The following is a 25,106-nucleotide window of genomic DNA, read 5'->3' as shown; positions in this document are numbered from 1 at the left end:
TCGGCTTTGTTGCCATTATTTCTTCACGTGAGTCTAAGTCTTGAAGTGACCATTTACTGTGGCATTTAGTAGGATGTACCCGCCTGAAATGCTGCAATGGTTTGGGTTAGTTTTACTGGTAGTTTGTTGGTTTTTCACTGCTTCAAGGATTTTAATATGTTTATTGTGGCTGGTCAACTTTCTGAATTCCTGAGTATGCGGCTGAAGAGGATGGAGGGCAGCAACTCCAGGGATGGGGATTAAACTGCATCTTCAAAAAGACCAGACTGAAAGAAGCATTCAGGCAGGAATCCTCAGCCTCCCCAAGTGTTGCAAACTTGTCTGAGGCTTCATCTCGATTGCAATTTGTGAAATCAGTCACATCAGTCAGGCCACATATGAACCTTCCATCAACACATGAATGATATTTTAGTGTTCTATGGTTCTATGCCATGTTTAGTAAACCAAATACTTCCACTAGAAAGTCATTGAGCAGCAAGGTAGGCTCTGGCATTGCACAAAACTCAGATCTCCCCCACCAGGGCAGGCACGGTAGTGGAGCGGTTAGCGTATCGCTTTACAGTGCCAGAGACCCGGGTTCAATTCCAGCTCCTGTCTGTAAGGAGTTTGTATGTTCTCCCTGTGTCTGCGTGGGTTTCCTCCGGGTGCTCCGGTTTCCTCCCACATTCCAAAGACGTATGGGTTAGGAAGTTGTGGGCATGCTATGTTGGCGCTGGACACATGGCGACACTTGTGGGCTGCCCCCAGAACACAATATGCAAAAAGATGTATTTCACTGTGTGTTTCAATGTACATGTGACCAATAAAGATATCTTATCTTATCTGCCGGGTGACTGACAGCACCCACATTCTCCTGAGGCCTCCTTCAGGCTGGCTATTCTTTTGATGAACAAGTACCAAGGGTCAGGATGTAGAATGCATTGGCAGGCAATATGATGAATACATTCAGCAGTTGCCTTTGAAAGGGAATTGGATAAGCATTCGAAAGAGGAAAAATGCAGGGGTTTGAAGAAAAGCCATCCTGGACTTAATGGGCTGAATCTCCCCTTCTGCGTTGTACTCTGCTGTGATACTATAATTAATGAACTACTGGAGCTTAATCAGCAGCAGCATGTCATGGCAGCCTTTGCCTCCTTCTCTGGTATCTGTCATGACATTTTCCCACTGAGGCTATTCCTTCAGTCTTTATCTCTGTGTGACATGAATGTCTGATCTGTCTCCTGGGATCCCAGTCTTTGTGGCTGTAATGTGCCATGATCAGATCTATGTTTAATTAGCAGAAGATTATTGGGGTCTGAACTCACTGATCAAACAGTCTGGACAATTCTGGTGACTCATTACAGTACAGCTCACAAAGAATCCTCTGTTTAGTTGCGGTTTGCTATCTGTTGCTTAATGTTGCTCTGCAGTGAGGACAAAAATATTCAGCTTGATGAAGAAGAGGAGACTAATCATAGAAAAAATGGTGAAGAAGTAGGTGAGGCCAAACACTCGTTTGCAGCAAGAACCCTTCCAGAGCTTCTCAATAGAGGGAGCATTAGCTGAAGTCTCACTGCTACCTGTAGAAATGACCTTGTTCAAAATCTGTCTCAACTCTTCCATCTTCCAATAAATTGGTCCAAAGACCTATATTGATATCCAAGTTTCCTGATGCTGCTAAGTCAGAAATACACAGATTTTTAATATTCCTGGCTTACAAAAATGCCTACACATTGATTATTATTCATGTGTGAGTCCATAGTGTCTGTACTAACAACCTTTTATCAACTCATGTTTTAGTGAAGTACTCTCCCAATGGTCAAGGAGATATTAGCATGCTGCATCACACAAAGAGCTCTTGAGCTTGTTATGGGCAATGATCTCCAGGGCTTTGAACTTGACAGCACCCAAATGCTGACTGTGGCAACACATTCACTGCTGTGGCAGTCCTCAACAGTTAACTTTTCTACCATCAGGATCAGTGCTGTTGGGAGGCATAGCAGATGTTGTAGGTGGGTTGTACTGATGCTGAAGGATGGTTCTGATGTTTGGTATCAACAGCACAGGCATGTTATCATTGTTAGGGAACACAATGTATTCTACCATTGTATAAATGTTCTATCACAAGCTGCAGATCACCATACCCAGTGTTTTGGGGGAGGGTTTTGTGCTCAGGATATTGTATGGACATATTCCTTCATCAGCAACCATTGTTAAAGAGGGATGTTCTGATAATAGAAGCACCAGGTGTTGAGTGTGTGCTGGTAAGAGGAAACGATAGTGCAGTTCACAGAATCACAGAATTGTTACTTCATAGAAGACCATTTGGCTCACTGAGTCCTTGTCAGCTCCTATTAGAAAATTATCTCGTCAGATCTGTTCCCACTTTCCTTCCTTATAGTCCTACAAATTATTTTCTCTTCTGTGCCTATTCAATTCCTTTCGGAAGTCCTAATTGATTCTGTTTTTTACATCCTTAAAGGCAATGTATTCTAGTTCATACTGACTTTACCTTGGTCCCTTGCTCCTGTCCCTCTCCATTCAGAGATAGTATCACTACAGGTTCAACCTGACTTTCTTTTCTCAGGTGAACTACCCAATATAAATGGTGGAGAAATTCCCCAGCTTTATATCCTCAGCTCCCATCTGAGAAGTTCAAAGTTGGGGTAGAGTCAGAAAACGGCTGGCAAGATGTAGGCAGCAATTTCTGGATTTCTGTATTTGCATCTGCATACACAAGAATCCCCCACTCGGTGGGATTTTACACATGGAAATGCCAGAGTATTGACTAATGCACAAATATGTTTCTCCTTGTGTATCAGGTGGTCAATTTCTCTGTCAAATGTGGCATCTTCCAGAAGCATTAATGGCAGACAAAGGGATATTGTGTTCTCATTTGCAGTTTGGTAAGTTTTGGAGCTGAGACGATGACAATTTATGTAAATCCCACCATTCCGATTTTCATCACTTTCATGGACTACTTCCAGTTACAAGACTTAAGATGTTAGTCAATCTGATCAAAGCTTTCTCATGTTTTGGGGGTGGGGGAGGAGGGGAAGGGGTGGCTTTAAATGCATCAATGGTGCCTGAAGTATAAATGTTGAAATATAACTGAGCTAACAGCTTGGAAACAACCAAGGAGGATTTCCTCAGCTCATCATCTGTAACAAAGTAAAGGAGTTTTGCAACTTTGTTCTGCATACCAAAGGAAAGAAATCATTTTCCTGAGAGACTTGCTTCCAAAAAGCAGCAGCTGCATTTGATGGTGCATTTCACTGGGAACAATCAGGCATATCCAGAACAAACCCAACCAAGCTGCTGTATAACAAAGCAAGCTTTTCTTAATCTCCAATTGCTTGCCAGAGACACCTAACATGTTGTAGCATATTTTCTCGTATTCGTATCTGAATGTCAGAGAAATTCTTCTGGGGGACTTCATAAAAAGACAAAGCAGGCTTTTCATTTAATTTCTCTCAAAACAAAAGTAAATCCATGACAGCTCAGGATTAATAGATTATCACTTGTTCTTTTAGAGGTCTTTACCATAAGGACAATTAGATACTGAAGGGATATGTTTACATAAGAACATAAGAAATAGGAGCAGGAGTAGGCCGTCTGGCCCATCAAGCCTGCTCCGCCATTCAATAAGATCATGGCTGATCTGGCTGTGGACTCAGCTCTACTTACCTGCCTTTTCCCCATAACCCTTAATTCCCCTACTATGCAAAAAGCTATCTAACTGTGTCTTAAATATATTTAATGAGGTAGCCTCTAATGCTTCCCTGGGCAGAGAATTCCACAGATTCACTACAATTTGGTTAAAGCAGTTTCTCCTCATCTCCATCCTAAATCTATTCCCACGAATTTTGAGGCTATGTCCCCTAGTTCTAGTCTCACCTACCAGTGGAAACAACCTTCCTGCCTCTATCTTATCTATCCCTTTCATAATTTTATATGTTTCTATAAGATCCCCTCTCATTCTTCTGAATTCCAGGGGACTCAATCTCTCTTCATAAGCTAACCCCCTCATCTCCAGAATCAACCTGGTGAACCTCCTCTGCACCGCCTCCAAAGCCAGTATATCCTTCCTCAATAAGTAGACCAGAACTGCATGCATTACTCCAGGTTTCACTAATACCCTGTAGAGGTTTCACTAGTACCCTGTACTATTTCTTCCTTAATGATAGCTTCAAGCATTTTCTTGACTACAGACGTTAAGATAGATATCTTTATTAGTCACATGTACATCGAAACACACAGTGAAATGCATCTTTTACGTAGAGTATTCTGGGGCAGCCCGCAAGTGTCGCCATGCTTCCAGCGCCAACATAGCATGCTCACAACTTCCTAACCTTTACGTCTTTGGAATGTGGGAGGAAACCAGTGCACCCAGAGGAAACCCACGCAGTCACAGGGAGAACGTACAAACTCCTTACAGACAGCAGCTGGAATTGAACATGGGTCGCTGGCGCTATAACAGCATTACACTAACTGCTACATGACCATCCCTGCCTATAGTTACCTGCCTTTCACCTACATCCTTTTTTAAATAGTGGCGTGACATTCGCTGTCTTCCAATCCACCGGGACCTGCTCAAAATCCAGAGAATTTTGGTAAATTATCACAAATGCCTCTACTTCTGCCATTTCTTTCAGTACCCTGGGATGCATCCCATCAGGACCAGGGGACTTGTCTAACTTTAGGCCCACTAGTTTGCTTACCACTACCTCTTTAGTGCCAGCAATTGTATCGAGGTCCTCACCTCCCATCACATCCATAATATCTCTCTTTGGCATGTTAGACGTGTCCTCCACCATGAAGACCAACACAAAATAGTCGTTCAAGGCCTCAGCCATTTCCACATTATCCAATATTAATTCCCCCTTCTCATCTTCCAAGGGACCTATGTTCACTTTAGCCACCCTTTTCTGCTTTATATAATTATAAAAACGTTCACTATCTGTTTTTATATTTTGTGTTAGTTTACTTTCGTAATTTATCTTGCCTTTCCTTATTGCTTGCTTAGTGGTTCTCTGTTGCTTTTTAGAGTTATCCCAATCTTCCAATTTCCCACTACTCTTGGCGACTTTGTATGCATGAGCTTTTAGCCTGATGCCTTCTTTTATTTCCTTATTTATCCAAGGCTGGCTCTCCCTCCCTTACTGCCCTTGCTTTTAACTGGAATATACTTTTGTTGAGCACCATGAAAAATCTCTTTGAAAGTCTTCCACTGTTCCTCAACTGTCTCACCATATAGCCTATGTTTCCAGTCTACGCTAGCCAATTCCTCTCTCATCCATTTGTAGTCTCCCTTGTTCAGGCATAATACATTGGTTTCAGATTGAGCTATTGCACCCTCCATTTGTATAAGAAATTCAATCATACCATGATCACTCTTTCCAATAGGATCCCTCATTGCAAGATCATTAATTCTACCTCTCTCATTGCACAGGACCAGATCTAAGACAGCTTTTTCCCTTATAGTTTCACTGGCATGCTGTTCAAGAAAGCTGTCATGGATGCATTCTATGAAGTCCTCCTCAAGACTGCCTTGACCAACTTGATTCACCCAATCTATGTGGAAGTTAAAGTCGCCTATGACAACTGCTGTTCCATTCTTACATGCATCAAATATTTCTCGGTTTATTGCCTGTGCCACTGTAATGTTATTATTCGGTAGCCTATAGATAACTCCCACCAGTGGTTTTTTTCCCTTTACTATTCCTAATTTCTACCCATATGGACTCAACATTCTGCTCCTTAGACCTTATATCATCTCTATTGCCCTGACCTCATTTTTAATGAAGAGCACTACCCCACCTCCCTTACCTTCCTGCCTATCCTTCCATATTAACTGATACCCTTGGATATTTAATTCCCACTCATCTCCACCCTGCAACCACGTTTCTGTAAAGGCCACTAAAATCACACCCCCTTGTACTGATTTGTGCCACAAGTTCACTGACCTTGTTTCGAATACAACAGGCATTCAGATAAAGTGCCCTTACACTCATTGTCCTTTTAGAATCTCGTAACCTTTGTGTCCTTTGCTTTTGACTTTTCTGTACTCCACTCTTACTTTTCTCTTTTCTAACTTTTGGTCTGGTGTCTGCTTTGCTTCCCTCTGTCTTTCTGCATGGATTCCCATCCCCCTGCCATATTAGTTTAAACCCTCCCCAACATCACCAGCGAACGATCCCCCTAGGACATTGATCCCAGTCCTGCCCAGGTGTAGTCCGTACACTTTGTGCTGGTCCCACCACCCCCAGAACCAGTTCCAATGCCCCAGGGTTCTGAAACCCTCTCTCCTGCACCATTGCTCAAGCCACATATTCTTCCTAACTTTGCTGCTATTCCTACTCTGACTACCACGTGCCACAGGTAGTAATCCTGAGATTATTCCTTTGAGTTCCTACTTTTTAATCTATCTCCTAGCTCCCTAAATTTGGCTTGTAGGACCTCATCCCGCTTTTCTCCGAGAGCGATGGTAGCTACATGCACCATGACAACTGGCTGTTCACCCTCCCCTTCCAGAATGCCCAGCAGCTGCTCTGAGACATCCCTGACCCTTGTACCTGGGAGACAACACCCCAGGGAGGAGTCCCGTTTTGAAGCCACACAAGCTCCTGTCTATTCCCTTTTCCATGGAATTCCCTACCACTAAAGTTCTGCCACTTTTTTTCCTGCCCTCCTGTGCAGCAGAGTCACTCACGGTGCCATGATTCTGGCTACTGCTGCCTTCTCCTGATGAGCCATCTCCCCTAACAGTATCCAAAGCGGTATATCTGTTTTGGAGGGTGATGACTGCAGGGGGCTCCTGCACTACCTTCCTGCTACTGCTCTGCCTGTTGGTCACTCACTCCCTATCTTTCCCTAGGCCTTTAAACTGCAGTGTGACCAACTCACTAAACATGCTATCCACAGCATTCTCAGCATCGCGGATGCTCCAAAGTGAATCAATGTGCAGCTCTAGTGCCGCCATGCGGTCTGTCAGGAGCTGCAGCTGGACACACTTCCTGCACACGTAGTCATCGGGGACACTGGCAGCATCCCTGAATTCCCACATTGCGCAGGAGGAGCATGACATGGGTCTGAGCTCACCTGCCATGACTAAAAAGCTTTGAGGGAAAATAAAGAGACAGAAAAAATAAGAATGTACCCTCACCTTATCTTAGCGTTGCTCGCCCTCCTCACTAAAGCCTGGTATTCACAGGTTGGTATTCACTGATCCAAAATGGCCACTCCTCTTGCCCCTAACTTTTTATTAGCTGCTAATAATTCACTAATTAGCCAATCAGCTATTAACTAACAATTAGCTGACTTACGTCTTAAATTCCTGCAAGTGAAGCTCACAGGTAAGCAAGGAGATTCACCTTTTTCAAATCTCCCACTCTCGCTCCAAGTTGCCAACTTCTTAGCCTCCGCCTCTTCTCACCGAAGCCTCTTGAGCCAAAGCCTCTGCTCCCCACTCTAACACTGAGTTTTGCGAGTTTTTTAAAGAGTTTTGTGCAAAAAAAATATATTTCTAAATTAAGTTCTTGTGTTTTATTTTTATGGAAGTAGGGAAGTCTCTTTTGTTCGAAAATAAACCCCTTCATTTGCACAGGTAGTCAAATGTCAACCATGGAGAGGGGATCCCTAAACCTACAACATTGTTCCATTTGTCTGCTATCTCAAATTGCCATGTTTGAATTAACTTCCAGTAAGTGAATTCAACTGTGGTACAGAGGAGACCCCGCTGTCTCCCTGTAGCAGACAGCAGGGAGACCCTATCTGTAGTTATCACACTTGGATTTGACTCCCTTCTTGAAAATGGTCACAATTACCAGCAGCTCCATGACATGTCCTCCTCTTACTAGACGTGGCAGGTGGGATTGTGAATCTCTGACTGAACTTCCTTTTCATCAAGTTTCAGAACCTGAGAAAGGATATCTTCTCCTAAGGCTTCACAGATGCCCTGCGTAAGTAGCAGAAGGAGTGCACCACCTCACACACAACCAACATGCCCACCCCATCAGTCACCTCTTGCCCCACCTGTGGAGAAGCCTGCCTTTCCCACATTGACCTCATTATCCACTTCAGAAACCACAAAACAGGAGTGGAAGTAAATAGAAGAAACTAGGTGGCATGGTGGTGCTGCAGACAATGCAGCTGCCACATGGCTCCAGCAACCTGGCTTTGATCCTGATCTCGGGTGCTGTCTGTCAAGTTTGCACATCCTCTCTGGTTTTCCCCTGGGTGCTCTGATTTTGTTTCATATCCCATATCCCAAAGACATGCTGGTAGGTCCACTGGCAACTTTAAATTACCCTGGTGTTCGTGAGTCATGGGTGATAGTAAAGTCAGGGGTTGGAGGAGTTATTTGATGGGTTTGTGAGAGAGAATAGGTTACAGGGAAATAAGTAGGGGAATGGGAATGATGGGAATGCTTTAAATGCCAGCATAGATTTAATGTGTTAAATGGCCTCCTTCTAAGTTGACAAACTAATGAAAAGTTGATCTGAAGGACTGCCTAAGTAGAAGAAGCTTACTTGCAAACTTGAACATCATACTTCCAATTTCTCTTCCAAATCATTCATGTACACAGTGAATAGTTTATGTGGGGTTTTACTTTCTGGCAGTGCAAGAAGCTTTGCTTAAATATTCCTCTCTATTTTCAGGATTGTTGCCATATTTCAATCCATTCAACTGTTTGATCCCCTGAATCAACAATCCCAATCATTGTCATGAAATTATTTTGAGGGAGATGATTGAGATCCTTCTGAAAGTCACTGTATATCATGCCTTTAATCACTTTTTACATCATCTTTTAACAAAATAAATAAGGTTGGGTAAACATGACTTTATTCTTGAAAATCCATTTATATTACATTTTCCCCAATTCCAGATTTTTCACTAGCTGTTTATTTAATCAATGATTTTGGTGTTGCTGATGTTAAACTAAATGGTCTGTTAATCTCTGAATTATATCGGTCCCCCTTTGATGGTAGGAATCACATTTTCTTCCAGTATTTATATTTTCTTCAATTTTTCTTTGCTCCCTTACAGAGAAATAGATGTTATTAAATCAGACTATTGTGTTTTTCTTATTCACTATTAAGGTGGGTGTTGCAGGCAAGACCAGCACTTATTGTCCATCTCTTATTTCAATTTGAGGAGGTAGCAGTGAACTCAAAATGCTGCCATTCATGTAATAAAAGTACTCCAATAGTGCTATAAGCAAGTTATTCCAGGATTTTGAGTCATTGATGATGACATTTCCAACTCCGAGTGGTGTGTCATTTGGAGGGGAACTTGCAGCTTGGGATGCTCCAGCTGCTTTTAACCTTCTTGTTGGTTGAGGTCACGTTTAGGAGATACCATCAAAGAGGCTTTGGCAAGTTGATTTAAACCATCATGCAGATATAAATTTTCCATGTAAATTTAAACTTAACTCCAAACATAAGGACAAAGAATAATATCAAAATGTTGTAATTTATATGGTTTTTTGTATGTAGAGGGTGAACAGTTAAAGTATCAACTCATTTCATTCCAAAAATCCTTGGGACATAATCTGAGGAGGCCCCTCTGAATCACAGCTTCCAGGCCCTTCCAGTGTTGTCCCTGTCAGAGTATTCATGAGATATTACAAACCCGTCCTTATATCTATGTGGGATCTAAAGCTTTGTGGAAGTTATTCCTGGTGTAGGGTAATTGCCACGGAAAGTCTCATCCTCTGCCCTCTCCAAAACAGGTCAATTCATTATACCAATGTAAATCACCCTTTGGCTAAGCGTCATTAAGTGTTTCAAATTATGTAGTAAAGAGAAATCAAACATTCTGAGTTATGACTATGTCGGCCAAAGACAGAACAGATATTGATGAAGCAATTTATACCACTTTCAGCAACTGACGCATCTGAAAAGCTTCAGACTCCAAACATACCTTTGCTCATTGCAGTCAAAAAGTTCTATTTTAACTTCATCAGTCTACAGGACTTGTTTCCAAAATACATCAGGCTTGTTTAGACGTTCCTTTGCAAACTTTTGACGCTGAATTTTGTGGTGAGGACACAGGAAAGTTTGGAGAAAAAAGGGTGCAGAATTTCATGAAAAGAACACCTCTCCAACTGTTAAGCATGGGGGTGGATCGATCATGCTTTGGGCTTGTGTTGCAGCCAGTGGCAGGGGGAACATTTCACTGGTAGAGGGAAGAATGAATTCAATTAAATACCAGCAAATTTTGGAAGAAAACATCACACCGTCTGTAAAAAAGCTGAAGATGAAAAGAGGATGGCTTCTACAAAAGGATAACGATCCTAAACACACCTCAAAATCCGCAATGGACTACGTCAAGAGGCACAAGCTGAAGGTTTTGCCATGGCCCTCACAGTCCCCCAACCTAAACATCATCCAAAATCTGTGGATAGACCTCAAAAGAGCAGTGCATGCAAGATGGCCCAAGAATCTCACAGAACTAGAAGCCTTTTGCAAGGAAGAATGGGCAAAAATCTCCCAAACAAGAATTGAAAGACTCTTAGCTGGCTACAGAAAGCGTTTACAAGCTGTGATACTTGCCAAAGGGGGTGTTACTAAGTACTGACCATGCAGGGTGCCCAAACTTTTGCTTTGGGCCCTTTTCCTTTTTTGTTATTTTGAAACTGTAAAGGATGGAAATAAAAAAGTAATCTTGCTTAAAATATTAAAGAAATGTGTCATCTTTAACTTTATGCCTTTTGGAAATCAGGTCATCTTTTACTCACTTAGCTATTCACAGTAACAGAAATTTTGACCAGGGGTGCCCAAACTTTTGCATGACACTGTATATTCTGACCCAGTTGCACAAGCGAGAGCTTGCAAAATATCCATTAACATATCACAAGATTAGAGTAAATGAAATATGGCTTATGTGCAATTTTTTCTGGACAATGGTTATTATAATGGGGCAAGGATTCTTGATTAAAAATATTGGTAGAAGCAAACAGAAAAAATATCTGGCTGAGCTAATCAAAGGGGAGTTGAATCCTTCATTTATTACAATGGTAATATATGTCAAAAATTAATATCAGGAAAAGAGAGGCTGCTACATTCAGCAGCTCACTGAAGAGTGGAGGCAGTGATAAAATGTCAGGCTGGGAATTAAGTTGAGAATATATAACTTCGTGGTGCTCTCCAGACCAATGAATGAATCACAGATCTGGGCAGGAAAATACATGTTATACTTGCCCAGACATGCGTTAAGTGGTAACATCATTTGAAAACTGGAAGAATTAGGCTATAAAAGGGCCTGGCATCTTTGACAGTATTGATAAGCACAATGAAAACACATAGCTGGAGATTGTGAAGAAAATAAAAGCATGTTGCCTGATAAAACAGTTGTAGTTTCTATTTCTGGATAGGTCAGCAGAGATGGAAAAAGGGACCAACATGATCAAATTACTCTGTAAAACACTGAGCATGAGATTGGCAAATTTTATTTATGAACGTATTTTATTTATACAGCACAGTAGAAGGCCCTTCCGGCCCAATGAACCTGTACCGCCCAATTACACCCATGTTAACCTACTAACCTTTGGAATGTGGGAGTAAACCAGAGCACCCAGAGGAAACCCACGTGGTCATGGGGAGAACGTACAAACTCATTACAGACAGCGACAGGAATTAAACCCCGATCGCTGGAGTTGTAATAGTGTTACGCTAACTGCTGCGCTACTGTGCCGCCCATAATTGACCAAATGCAGAAGAAAAGCAACATATTTCATAATCCTTTTAGTACTGACAATGATCAAAAATCCCTGTTAATTTTAATGTAAAATTAAGGATCTTCTCCAGCTTATTAGGGAAATTAAAGCAGACCATTAAAAATCATAATTAATTATGATTGTAATATTAGGATGTGTTTAATAGCAAGAGTTTCTAAAATTGCTATTCAAGCTGCAGTATCAGAAAAAAATAATTAATTACAAGTCAAAATTAATTCGTATTAAAAATGTAAATGGCTGCATGAGAGCAAGTCAATTTCATCCATTACAAACTTTAAAGGGAATTTTTGAGAATCAAGATGTGACTTATCGCTTTTCGTCTAATTGCAGAGTACTTCATTTTCTTTGTGCCTGTACTGTTCAATATCATTTCCACTGAAGAACCATTTAAAGCTAAAAGATAAAGACAGAATGAAATAGATGTGTACAGGAGCTAAAATCAAATGTAGTAGAGGCAGGGAAGCTTTAGTGCAATTATGTACTATGAATACTTAATCTATTCACAAATATTACATATGTAATAGAAGTTACATATTGATACACACATAACTGTTTGGAAATGCTAATTAAACATCAGAAATTGAAGAATGTAACTACTCTCTTGTCCAAAGTCATCATGTTATGTTCCCCAGTTCTTAATTCCCATTTTCTGTTTCTCTCAGCTCTTCCTTTAACTTAATTCTATTGTTTTTGTTTCACTAATGTTTTCACTTGTATTGGCCATCATAGCTCATATGGAGATCTCTTGCAGATAGTTGGGAAAAATGTTGATTCCTTACAAAACAAATCACTCAGCAGAGTGTTTTGAGAAAGTTTTAGTTATTGTATTCCAATGGGTGCAACATTCAAGGGGTTTTAGAAAGTCTTTGAAAAGGTACAGTACAGAAGCTTAGTAGAAATTATTAAAGGTCTTTGGAAAGCAGAAAGTTTCCTTAACAACTAATTAAAGTAAAGAAACTGATGATAGGAGTGAAGGTAGCATCTAAGAATAGTTGTAATGAACCACACTGTCCAGTTCCCAAAACTATTTTTTTGTGTCTTAAACCAGAGGGCAAAGGTTTAAGTGAAGGCATAGAGGTTTAGAGAGGACCTGAAGACAAACTTTTCATTGATTGTGTGCTCAGAATGTGGAAATGTGGAATGCACTACCTGAGGGAGTGCTAGAGGCAGCGACTCATTGAAGCTGTATCTACATAAATAGATAAGGAAATCATCAGGACATAAAAGGCTATGGAACAAGTGCTTGTCAATGGGATTAATATAAATGGGTACTTAATGTTTGCATGGGCATGATGGGCCAAAAGATCTGTTTCTCTGCTGTGTGTTTCTATGATTTTATGAAACTATGATCATTTATTGGATATGCAGCTCCAAGTCCCAATATCCAAAATAAAAGGTCTTAGTAATTTTGAAAGCATAGTAAATTATTATTGAGACCAGTGGAAGCTGTAAGATGATATATAATGAAATGTCAAAAAAATAACAGTAGGTGGAATTCAATGACACTCAATATGAAATGGTACATTTTGGTATGGAAATGGCAGAATGCCGCATGATCAGTGGGATTTAGGGTTTGGGTGTAGGAGAAGTTACCAGCTCCTGCTGTAGTGTTCATAACAACCATATAAAGAAAACTAAGTAATAAAGGAAACCTTTGTATGCTGTGTTTTCTGATCAAGGATATTGGCTATAAGAGTTGAAATATATCAACAAATGCATTTAAAATTGGAGACATAAAAATAACTTGAATTACTTTTGCTCTGAAATGTTGAAGATATGAATGTTTCATCATGTTATGTGAAAATTTCCCTAAAAGTAACAGTCTGTAATTTTCAAGCATGCATTTACAGTGTATTACCAATATGAAATTTTCACCATGAGATGTGTTAAGTAGTTCTAAAAAAGTTCCAGCAAATACATTTCTTCTGTTCTTACTGAGATCTTGAGAACATAAATTATCCATATATACTGTGGCAAGAATTTTTTTATTAATCATGAAGCAATCTAAAGTACCGGCCTGTAAATGTTTCTGCTCCTAAAATATATGTTAAGCTAGCATTGCAAAGGGGCCTATTTTGTATACAGACTCCTACAGCAATATTATATTGTGCAGCTTGAGGAAACCAGTTAGGTCATAGTTATGGCAGTGGTTTACATGGGGATAGAGTAAGGATGGGTAGAGCAAGGGTGGATAGAGCAGGTCATACTTTGGATTGAGGTTGGGTTGAACTCTGGGACACAGGTTGGAGTAGAGCAGGTGGGACATAGAACTTCAGTGACTGGGTTGGAATTTGATATCAGCTCCTCAAAAACTGAATTAAAAAATATTCAGGATCAGATGTAGTCAGGATGAAGGGAGTTGTGATTGAGCTGAAAGAGGTTAAGGGGCTTGAAGGAATGATTGAGTCAATGTTGAGGGATAGAATGAGGACCAGGGTTACGAATAGGGAAGCAGAATGACAGTGAAGGACAGGGGTGATGGTTGGAGCAGAGTAAGAAAAATTCCTCAAGACAATCAGTCTGATGGAACAATCACTGGGCACAATGTTCATGGACTAGTAAGGCTGACTGCCTTTAATTCGCACAGAAGCAGGCCTCGGCTATCTTGCCATGGCCTGTTTCTATGCGAGAGCTCTGCATGGTTTACAGACAATGGTTGTACTACTGACATTAATGTGTATGTCACATATTACTTGATGTCATTACTCCTTCCAGCAGTCTGTAAGCACAAGCATGCAACGTGAGAGGAGGACCCACATCAAATTTAAAACCAGCACAAAGTGAACATGACGGACCAATTGTTTTTAATGATCAGGTTCTATATTTACAAAGGTGCAAAAACAATGTAGTACTAAATGAAAGAATTTCTAGGCCACTCATTTCATCTTGCCTGGGAAGTCCCTGTGTAAAATTTCAGGTACAGACTTGGTTACACATTAAACATTGAAAACATCAATAAAAATGCTATTTGAGAAAACATATAAAGTAATCAATGTTTTATAATTAAGATATACACTATGGAACACAAAGATAAGAATAATATGGCCACACAATATTTGCTCCAGTAATTTGGTCTACAATTTAATTCACACTATTTTCACTTGCAAATTTAAATTCTTCCAAACAATGTTTTATCTATCAATGTAACAACTGACCCCTTGAAGAATATGCATTGACAAGAATTCAGGCCCATATATTCATACATAAACTGACATAATTCTACAGTTTTAATGCTAACTGTGCTCACTAACTCAGTATAATCATTAATCAGCATCATGAATATAACTGACCTGCACATGTAGACTTGGCACCAGAGTTAATTCCAAATGGGCTAATCTTCTACCAGTTGATATTTATATTTTCAGGATCAGAATCAGAATCAGGTTTATTATCACTGCCATATGTCATGAAACTTGTTGTTTTGTGGCAGCAGTACAGTGCAAGACAGTGCAAGACATAAAGACATTAAAAAATAACTGTAAGTTACAAAAATAAGTAAATAGTGAAAAAGAGGATTAACGAGAAAGTGTTCATAGGTTCGTGGACCGTTCAGAAATCTGATAACGGAGGGGAAGAAGCTGTTCCTGAAACGTTGAGTGTGGGTCTTCAGGCTACTGTACCTCCTCCCAATGGCAGTAACACAAAGAGGGCATGCCTGAATGATGGATGCTGCCTTCTTGAGGCACCGCCTCTTGAAGATGGAGTTTATTAAGCCTTTTAACATAAAATACTGACAATAGTATGATTCAAGGGAAAGAAAAGAATCATATGAACATTTCAAAAATTTTCCTTTGGATTTAACAAAAGAACATTGTAGACTCATCAGACAATAATTGCCGTGAATTTATTCAATAGAATGATTGGAACAATCATTATAAATAAAAATATATTGTACTGATAATGGCTCTATTTTATGTACTTCACAATGATATGTCATTAAGAAATGTACTTCAGCTGCTTGAATTTACAGTAAGGAAATCTGCAGATATTTTTCAACTAGAATTCTACTTTAAAACTTTAAATATTGCTTCTCACTTTATCATAGATTTAGCTTTAAAAATACTGTGTTAATGTGCTTTTCATTCACACCCATAAGATGTAAATCTGCACATTTTACATGTGGTTTGTCAGTAAAAAGGAACATCCTATAGAGCTGTATACACATTTCTTTAATAATCTCACCTCCTACTCTTTGAAACACTTTAGCGGTATCAAACTCTTCACCAGAAGAGTGGATTAGATCTGAATAATAGTGAAAGCTGCAATTGAAAGCTTAGTATTCTTCAATCTGGAGCCTAGAAGTGCCTGTGTAATGCAATCAAATGAAACAAAACAAGTTAATGCCTCCAATAAAATATGCCGGAAAAGGTAGAAATGTACTTGTTGGGTCCATCTGTCAATCCAATCCATTGCACGAGCACAGATTGGGCCAGAAGAATAGCAAGTGATTGGGTAACAAACACTGAATCTCCTTTATTTCTCTGATTCTAATAGTCTGTTACTTTCAAGCACAAGAACTTTAAAGGCTGCAAAATGTCTTAAATCTATTTAAATCAGCTGAAGGGAATTTCACAGCTTTCTCATCAGTAAGGTAGTTTGCTTCATAAGCCCATTTTGACTAGATCTATTTGGAATGGAACTCTTAAATGATAGCAGACTTTAACCATTTCCTTCAAGTGTATTTTTTGCAGAATGTTCTCAGAACTGAGTTGTGTTCTTAAATTTTAACACATTATTTTATAAATAAATTGATCAGGTGCCATTGATCAGAAAAACCACATCACCTTTTTTTATCCACAATATAACCAGTGCTGGCAGGCCCAGATTCATCTCTTTATGAAGCTACCAGAAAACCAATTTATGCCCTGGTGTTGTTCTCTGAACATTTTCTGAAAATTTGAGTTTCAGCAAAGGCCAAGGGATGGCAGTGAGAAACTCATGGATTAAGAATCCTCATCCTGGACCTACTGATCTTCACCATCCACCTCCCCCCACCCCACCTCCATTCTGACACTAGGGTAAGAAAACCAATGCAGCCACCCACTATATAAATGGAAGATGAAACTTTGTCCGGTATGTGGAAAGTCATCAGCTTATCAAGCATCTTGTGATCCATAATCTGCCAAAATTTTCCTTGGGAAAAGTAATACTCCTTATTCCTTCTCAGTGAAGTAATAGAGTGGTGATTTTGGAAGTCAAGAGTTAACATTGCTTTTTTAAGCTGCTTTACGAATGAACTATATCCAGATTTGACATTTTTGCCATTGCAAGCAATAATTTGTATATGAGCCTACAGTGAAGATGGTACATAACCAGAAAAAGCAGCAAAGACAAGCTGAGAGATAAACCCATGTCCATTGACTCGAGGCCCAATGGAACAGTAATGGATAATTTGATATTGCTGTCACTGAGTCCATGGTCGCCACTGCTCCAGACATCTTTATAAACTACAGAATGCTCACATTTAACTTACTTTCTCACATACTATTAACCCTTCATCCCACAAGCTATTATGATTTACAAGCTGCTTATGATGTATACATGCTCTTCTAAATTTTCCTCCTCACTTCTCCCACCATAACCCTTCTCTGGTGGCTTCTTTTTTCCTGAAGGACAAGACCTTCCACCTCACCAAGCTCTGATTGTGGCTAATACATCAGATCCACTGTAATGTGAGATCTGCATATAATGTGTCACCCATAATGACTTGGAACAGGACAGGGGGTAAAGGTAGCCCAGGCTCCAGCTCACTGGAAGGTTTGCTTTAAAGAACTCAAGAGGAGGATTTTGATGTGGCAACCCATAAACAAAGGCTAAGGGTAATCCACGAGATGTTGGCAGATAGACAGACCCATTCTGTGATATATTGTCGGCATTTTGCACACTATCTTGGGTGGATCCTGGAACTGATGTTCCATGTTGCACCATTCCATTTCAACAAAAATGCATCATTTAATGGTCAATGTAAAGCTTCCATTGCAGCACAAGCAGAAGCTAGTATCGTAAGTGCTGCAGTGGAAAGTTTGATCTTTGCAATGCAGGTTCAGACTGCTGCCAACTCTACTCTAGGTAGGATTGTACAAAGAGGATTGAAGGGAATCACACAACACCAGACACCTGTCTTCTATCAGGTCACAAAGATTGTTGGAACTCCATTTTGGAACAGTAATAGTGGCACTGTGAACCACAAGTTAGCTCTCCTCTCTCTGAATGAGGGCCTTTGTAATCCTGGTGCTAGTACTTTGTTGGCCCTGTCATCAGTCAGTCTGTTAGCCACCTCAACCCTGGATTGCTTGAAATCATCCTTCTGGGCAGCAGCAATCTCCTCCCCTGCAACTGGGAGCCTTCCGGTTGATAAGATAAGATCTTTATTAGTCACATGTACATCGAAACACACAGTGCAATGCATTTTTTGTGTAGTGTTCTGGGGGCAGCCTGCAAGTGTCGCTACGCTTCCAGCACCAACATAGCATGCCCACAATTTCCTAACCTGTACATCTTTGGAATGTGGGAGGAAACCGAAGCACCCGTTGCAGCTATTGGGGCAGTACTGTGTGGGGAAAAACAGAATAGGAGAAAATAGAGACTAAGGAATGCACATTGATGTAATTCATCATGACTTGATGCATAAATGTGGTTTAGAATGATGATTTGGTTGAACTTTCTATTCATCAATTATGGCCAAGTGGAAGATTAGAAAGAAAGCCACATAGTGGAACAAGGATATTTACTCTTCTTTTTTCATTTAGACGGTGTAGGGTATCTTTGGTGGTGCCAGTATTTAATGATCACTCCTAATTGCTCTTAAGAATTACCATGCTCTTTGCCATGCTTGTGGTGAAGCTCTTCACATGCTCTTGTTCAGTAGGGGGGTTTCAGGATCTAGGATCTCATTTGTCAAGTTGTAGTAGTCACAGTAACACTATTCACTCACAATTCACAGAGCAAGTTGGAAACAAACCGGCACCAGTAGCACCAAAAGCATTTTCACAAGACATTTTCAATTTCCTGGTTACTGATTTTTTTCACAACTAAGAAGTAAAGATTGATTATCTGTGTGAAATACTTTTTATAGCAATTAGGACCCATTCTGAAAAATAATAATGGTACCTAATCCAAATCTTCCTTCAGCTCACTGGAATTTTGATAAATGTTAATTTCAAATCTACCAATTTTTGGCATGAAGAAAAAGGCAAACAGGTTTTGTGGAAACTGACATTTGATTTGAGCTATGAAGGACGGGGAAAACGGTAGATCGCCTGTCTTCATCTCCAGCAACCCACTTTTGATCCTAAACCAGGCAGACTACTGAACAAGGTTGACAATGTGCTGTTAATAGCATAAATATGATGGAGTACATTCAGCTTTTTTGCTGGAGACTCCTCCAGGTAAAGGCTTAATGAGTATGAGTAGTTCACTAATGTACAAGGCCACAGATTTTCTGCTTTAAGATCTTGGTTAAATTCAGTGCCTATCTGCAGTAAAAGCAGGAGAGACACCTAGGGATTTTAAAAAGATATTTTATTTCAAGGGTACTGTATCCCATGCCATTATCAACACTAAATGATACCACTCTATGAAAATGCAAATGATCTGGGACCGTTGCCAAATAATTCTTCATGTCACTGTATGATTTCCAAGGAATGTTGACAATGCCTTATCTCATGAGAATCCAATTTGAAGTAATAACAAGCTGAATGAGATTCCTCAGGGACATGTCCACCAGTTTGAAATGAGTGTCAGACTTATCTACATGACCTTTGAGACCCTCAACAAAAGCCATGTGTGTGATGCCTGATCTTCATTGAGTGGATATTCCCACTAACTCATGGTGCATTTTCTAGTTGTACCTTTTGGAAAGAAAATGCACAGTATGCAATTTTAAATGTGCCAATTTGGAACACGATCTCCCTTTACAGGATATTTATCATTCATGTATTACTGAACTGACTCTCATCTAATGACTTCCATTATACTTTTTTTTCCTGATGATTCCCACTAGTCTTCTACACTTGATTGTAAGATTTTACTTTCTGTGCAGAGATAAAAGAATATATATTCAATGAACAAACAAGATCCACCGTGTACTTTAGGCTACAGCATTTTAATTTATTGTAAAAACTTACTGTGAAGTACACAGGCTACAGAATCTTAATGTTAGAGAGCTGTTTGAGAGCATGGTAATTATTAGCCATAGGGAGGTACTTTGCCAGGAGCAGGGAGCTTTGCTTCTTGCTACTGCATAGTAAAAGGGGCTCTCGCTGCCTGTCAGTTTCCATACTTTTTGTTCCTGGTATCCATGTGAACTCGGAATAATCTTCTTCAGCCTAACCTTTTGTGATCACCCTGTATGGTCTTGCGATATTCGCTTCTTATTGTCTCTTAGCAAAATGCTGTAAATGCTGGTATCCTAAAATAAAAATTTTAAAAATGTTTAAAGTATTCAGTTGAGCAGGCGGTATCTGTGGAGAGACAAACAGAATGAATATTGCAGGTGAATGATATCCCAGTGGAAGAGAAAAGTTACAAAAGGATCAAGTGGCAATGCAAAGGTAAAGAGATGGTGTGAATCGAAGGAAAGGTCTGTGATAGCATAGAGACTAGGATGTGCATGGGATGATGCCGTGAGAAGAGAATGGGTATTGGTGGAGATGGAACAGTGGACAGGACTGTCATGGAGGGAACAATCAGGTGAGAATCATGAAAGTGGCAAGGAGGAGAAAACACTGAAAATGTACCTTAGTTTTGCAATTTAGGCTGTTACTGGGTGACATGGTGGAATGCAAAGAAATTTCTGAATCAGTGAGCATTCCTCCATAAACCTGACCAAAGAAATGGCTAGTTACAGAAGGGAACTATAAAGAGGACTACAGATAGGCCTGGCTATGGTGACTCCTGCTTTAGAGCTGGGTTACCTATCTTGACCCTGACAGGACCCAACGATATGTCAGGATCAGGTCAGGTCAGGTCTGTATTCTGATTAAGCCCAGATTACTACTGTCTAGATCAGGATGATTTGTCTAATATTACTATATGTGCCCTCAATTGTTGATCAATATTTATTTCTTCATTCTCAAATTGATCAATTGTTATACTTCTGAATCTAGTTGATTTGGGTTGGATTCGAAAAAAATTGTATATCTGTTTTTGGGGCTGCTTCAGATTGACCATGGTCGAATTGGGTTGGGTTTAATTTTAACTTTATGCCTCAGCAGACCTCAAATCTTCCTCCAGCTCTCAGCAATTAGGCTGTTCATCACTAATCAATACTCAGACTCCTGGGTCTGGAAGAGGTGCAGTAACACCCTTAGGAGAAAGAAGATGGAATGAACCAGGATTTTTATGGTATCTGTCATGAATGCTCTGAGGCCAATAAACTCCTTTTGAATTACCATCATGTTTTACATTGGGAAGCACAGCAGCCAATTCGAACAAAGCAGGAAGAGGAAGAGGAAGAAGAAGGGGATAAATAACCACATGGTCTGTTTCAGTAATGCTGAGTCAAGGGTAAGTGGTGAGGTGCAAACACCAAATAGCAGCATAGTGGTACAGCTAGTAAAGCTGCTGTCTCACAGCACCAGTGACCAGGGTTCATTCCTGACCTCCGGTGCTGTCTGCATGGAACTTTCTGTGAGTGAGCTGTAGAAACTGGGAGGGAGTGGATGGGAATGTGGAGAGAATAAAATGGGGTTAGTGTAAATAGATCTATGATGGTTAGCATGGACTAGGTGTGCCGAAAGACATCTTTCTGTGTCATGTGACTCAATGATAAATTCCTGTGATCTTGAGTTACTTAGCATGGACATAATCTTTTTTTCTATGGCTCTATGTTGCCATTGTCCTATGGAGTCTATATATCCAGCTGAACGGAGAGCTAGCACCATGGTTTATTATGTGCAAAACAGAGAGATACAACGCTGAAACAGGCCTTTCAGCCCACAAGTCCACGCTAAGCATCAACCACCTATTTACACCCATCCTACATTAATCCTATATGAACGACTGCATTTTAACAGTGCACCTCTCCCTGTGTACAGCACTAAAATGTCAGCCTGGATGATGTGTGTTTTGGCATTGTCATTTTAGGAGACAATGCTAATACTGAGTTAAAATTGTTACCAGTTTGAAGAGGTAATTTGCAACATGCAGTGAGGGATTGCAGTGCCACCACTTTGGTTTAAAAAAATCAAAATTGCCAGACCTTTTTTTTAAACACATAAGTACTAATTTTAATTAAAAGTGGTAAAACTTAACTTCAGAAATATTCCAGGTGCAAATCCCAAAACTAGTCGTGAAACTCCTGATCACAGCTGTGTGTGCAAAAATTAGCACTCTGTACTGAGCAAAAGAGACAAGCAAAGTCAACAAGGTAAGATCCAGTGCAGAAAGTGCTAAACACTCAATAGATTAGGTAGCATCTGTGTTAATGTTAGACAGAGTCTTTGACCTGAAACATTAACTGTTTCTTTATCCATAGATGCTGTCTGACCTGTTGAGTGTTTCCAGCAATTTCTGTTTTCATTTCAGTATCTAAGAGTTTTGATCTTCAAGGGAAGAACAAAAACCACGTACTTCTTTGCTTTATCCCTGCTATTGGGTCAGTCGCTTCCCAAAGGTGAGTTCTTGAAGAGATTGAAATTCTTTATTAGTAGTCACTGCTTTTGTGTAACTATGTATCAGAGAGGTGGGAATGAAAGCATTTACGCTTGGGAAACCCCGTCCAGAGAAAGCAAAGGTAGCTCTTTTTAATATTCTTTTCTTCACAGTATCTCTGCTCCTTTTTACCTGCCTATTTCTGTGGAAACTGTTGCCGTGCTTTTCTACAGCTGGATACATGTGGAACCAATAGTTCTATCAACAGTGCATGATAGCTGACATTGTGGGTATCCACCAGAAATTATAGAAGTAAAAATAGTGATTTCAGCTGCAGGTCTAAAACATCAGATAATCACTAAATCAATGGGAGAAACTCTAATTTGCTGTCTTCACACATAGAAGCATCAAAAGACAAACACAGGGCTACTGAACCTAAACTGGCTTATTCTTTCCAGACAAATCATAATGCAACGGTTACCACTGCTGCTACAGTTCACACATCTGTTTCTCTTGCTTTGACAGAGATGACATCATTTGGATATTCTTCAGTTCTGTGGGGTCATGGCCTTGCATTCATGGTAATTGTGGTAGTTTTCTTCGCTTGTTCTGGTTATTACATGTGTAGGGCCCTCCCTAAAAATACTTCTTTAAACCAATTTACAATGGGAAATACCCAAGAGCTAGTTCTGAACATTGTAGAAAGGAGAAACATCAATTTCCGAACAAAGGAGCCTTTTATCTGACCTGAGGCACCAAATCATGACTGATAATGAGAAGGTTAGGACTGTCAAGGTCACAAAAAAGATTATAGATGGATTTCATTGTGTAAGGTAAATAATATCTAGGAGTGACTTAGAAGAATCTCAATTTTACGTATTGCTACCTGTTTCATCATTTGAGGTTTGAAAAATAAAAGAAACATCAACTAATGAATAAATCTATTTTCAATAAATAATTCAATATTCCTTGTTATAATTTCTTGGCTTTTTTCTGGGTAAGGTGATTGGCATTTTAAAGCAAATACTTGCAATCATATGATATATTTAGATAGGTCATTGAAATACATTTGGAAGACATTTTTCTTTCACAGATTTAAAAAGAACATAATAGGAGGTAGAATGAAACAAGAATGATTAGTGTCTGATTAGAACAGTTCTGAAATGGACTACAAATATACTGTGCAGACTTGTTATCTGAAGCTATTAACCTGTCAGCTATAAAAGGGATCTAATTGTAAAATAGCCAAACCTTGCAATCTTGGGAAATGAGTGTACTGCTATTTAAATTGTGTACTTGTAACAGTTGTAATTCTGTCAGTTCAGAATATCTCCTTAAGTACTTTCTGTGTATTTCAAAGCTGTTCTTATGAGGGTGTTAATTGTATCATTATTGATGAGTTGATAAACTGATATAAGTTCAAGTATACCTATTTCTGAGCATTTCTGATGAATCTGAAAGAGGAAGTTAACTAGTTTACTCAAAATTGTTTTCAGCATTTTTGCTTTATATGTTTTTAAGCTTGGAAGTTTCCTATAACATTTCCTATTGTAGGATTGAAAGAAAGTTGTTTAAAATTCATCTGCCATTCTTTGACCATACTCTGGTTTTCTGATTAATGGTCCATTTTCACAACCAATGATGGGTCATTGACCTGAAACATTAATTTTTGTTTCTTTCTCCACAAATGCTACCTGACTTGCTGAGCATTTCTCACATTTTTTTTGTTTTTCTTCCAGATTCCCAGCACTTGTCACACCTCACTTTTGTATTCGTTTTTGACTGACCATCGTAACACAATTTTGAAATTACTCGACTGCTGTCCAGAGGCCTGGGTTATTGATGACTGAGCAATTTATATTCATATATCTGAGAGAATACAATAACATCAGTAATAGTGACCACGAAGCTCCTGGACTGCTGTAAAAATCTGTCAGGCTCATGATGTCCTCCTAACTTTGTTTCCTTACCAGTGTGGCCTACATGTAATCCCACAGCAAAGCAACTGACTCTTAACTGACTATGCATATGATCTGGCAAGTCAATCAGTTCAAGGGCAGGGCAATTAGGGTGGGCAACAAAATGCCCAGTTATCTTTTGCTGCCCACGTTCTGTGAACAAATGAATAAAGACAAAAATCCATTAAAATGTTCCATTATTCGGCTGAATCCTATGATGTATTTCCCTTTGCTCTCAGCATGTCAACTTCTTGGGTAAATTGTGGTTCTTGCTGTCAGTGTCAACACTCAACTTCTTCCAAAACTTGCAGATTCCACAGCTTGATTGACTTGGAGTGGGAATTAAACACTACTTAGTTAGTTAAGTGGCATTTTAAGGATGTTTTGCGATCACCCTCTCAAATGTATATAACCAATTGAACCCCAACAGTTTCCAGAAGCATAGTGAGAAAATTGTGTGTTCCTGCAAGTGTAAATAAAGATTAAAAATAATTGATTGAGTAATCATGCACAACTTAAGTGCTATAGAGATTATGAGGGGATGTTTTTACCTTCACTTATTTGTAACATTTGGTATTTTTTGTTACTGCTCCTGTCACAGTGGGTGACCTCACATGATTTGTTGAACAGGCTTGTCAAAGAATATTACAGAAGAAAAGATGATCCTCCCACATAGAAGGAGAACTAGGACCCAGGCGAATCCCAGGGAATAGTCTATAGATCCATATTAAACTACCTCCAAATCCTGTGCTATCATTCAGATTCAGTGGAGAGAATGACTGGCTATACTAATTGATTCTATGCGATTCAAGATGTTCTTAGCAGCTCCAACTAAT

This window comes from Pristis pectinata, chromosome 3 (genome assembly GCF_009764475.1).
Source record: "Pristis pectinata isolate sPriPec2 chromosome 3, sPriPec2.1.pri, whole genome shotgun sequence".
NCBI lineage: Eukaryota > Metazoa > Chordata > Chondrichthyes > Rhinopristiformes > Pristidae > Pristis > Pristis pectinata.
This window is presented reverse-complemented; position numbering follows the sequence as displayed.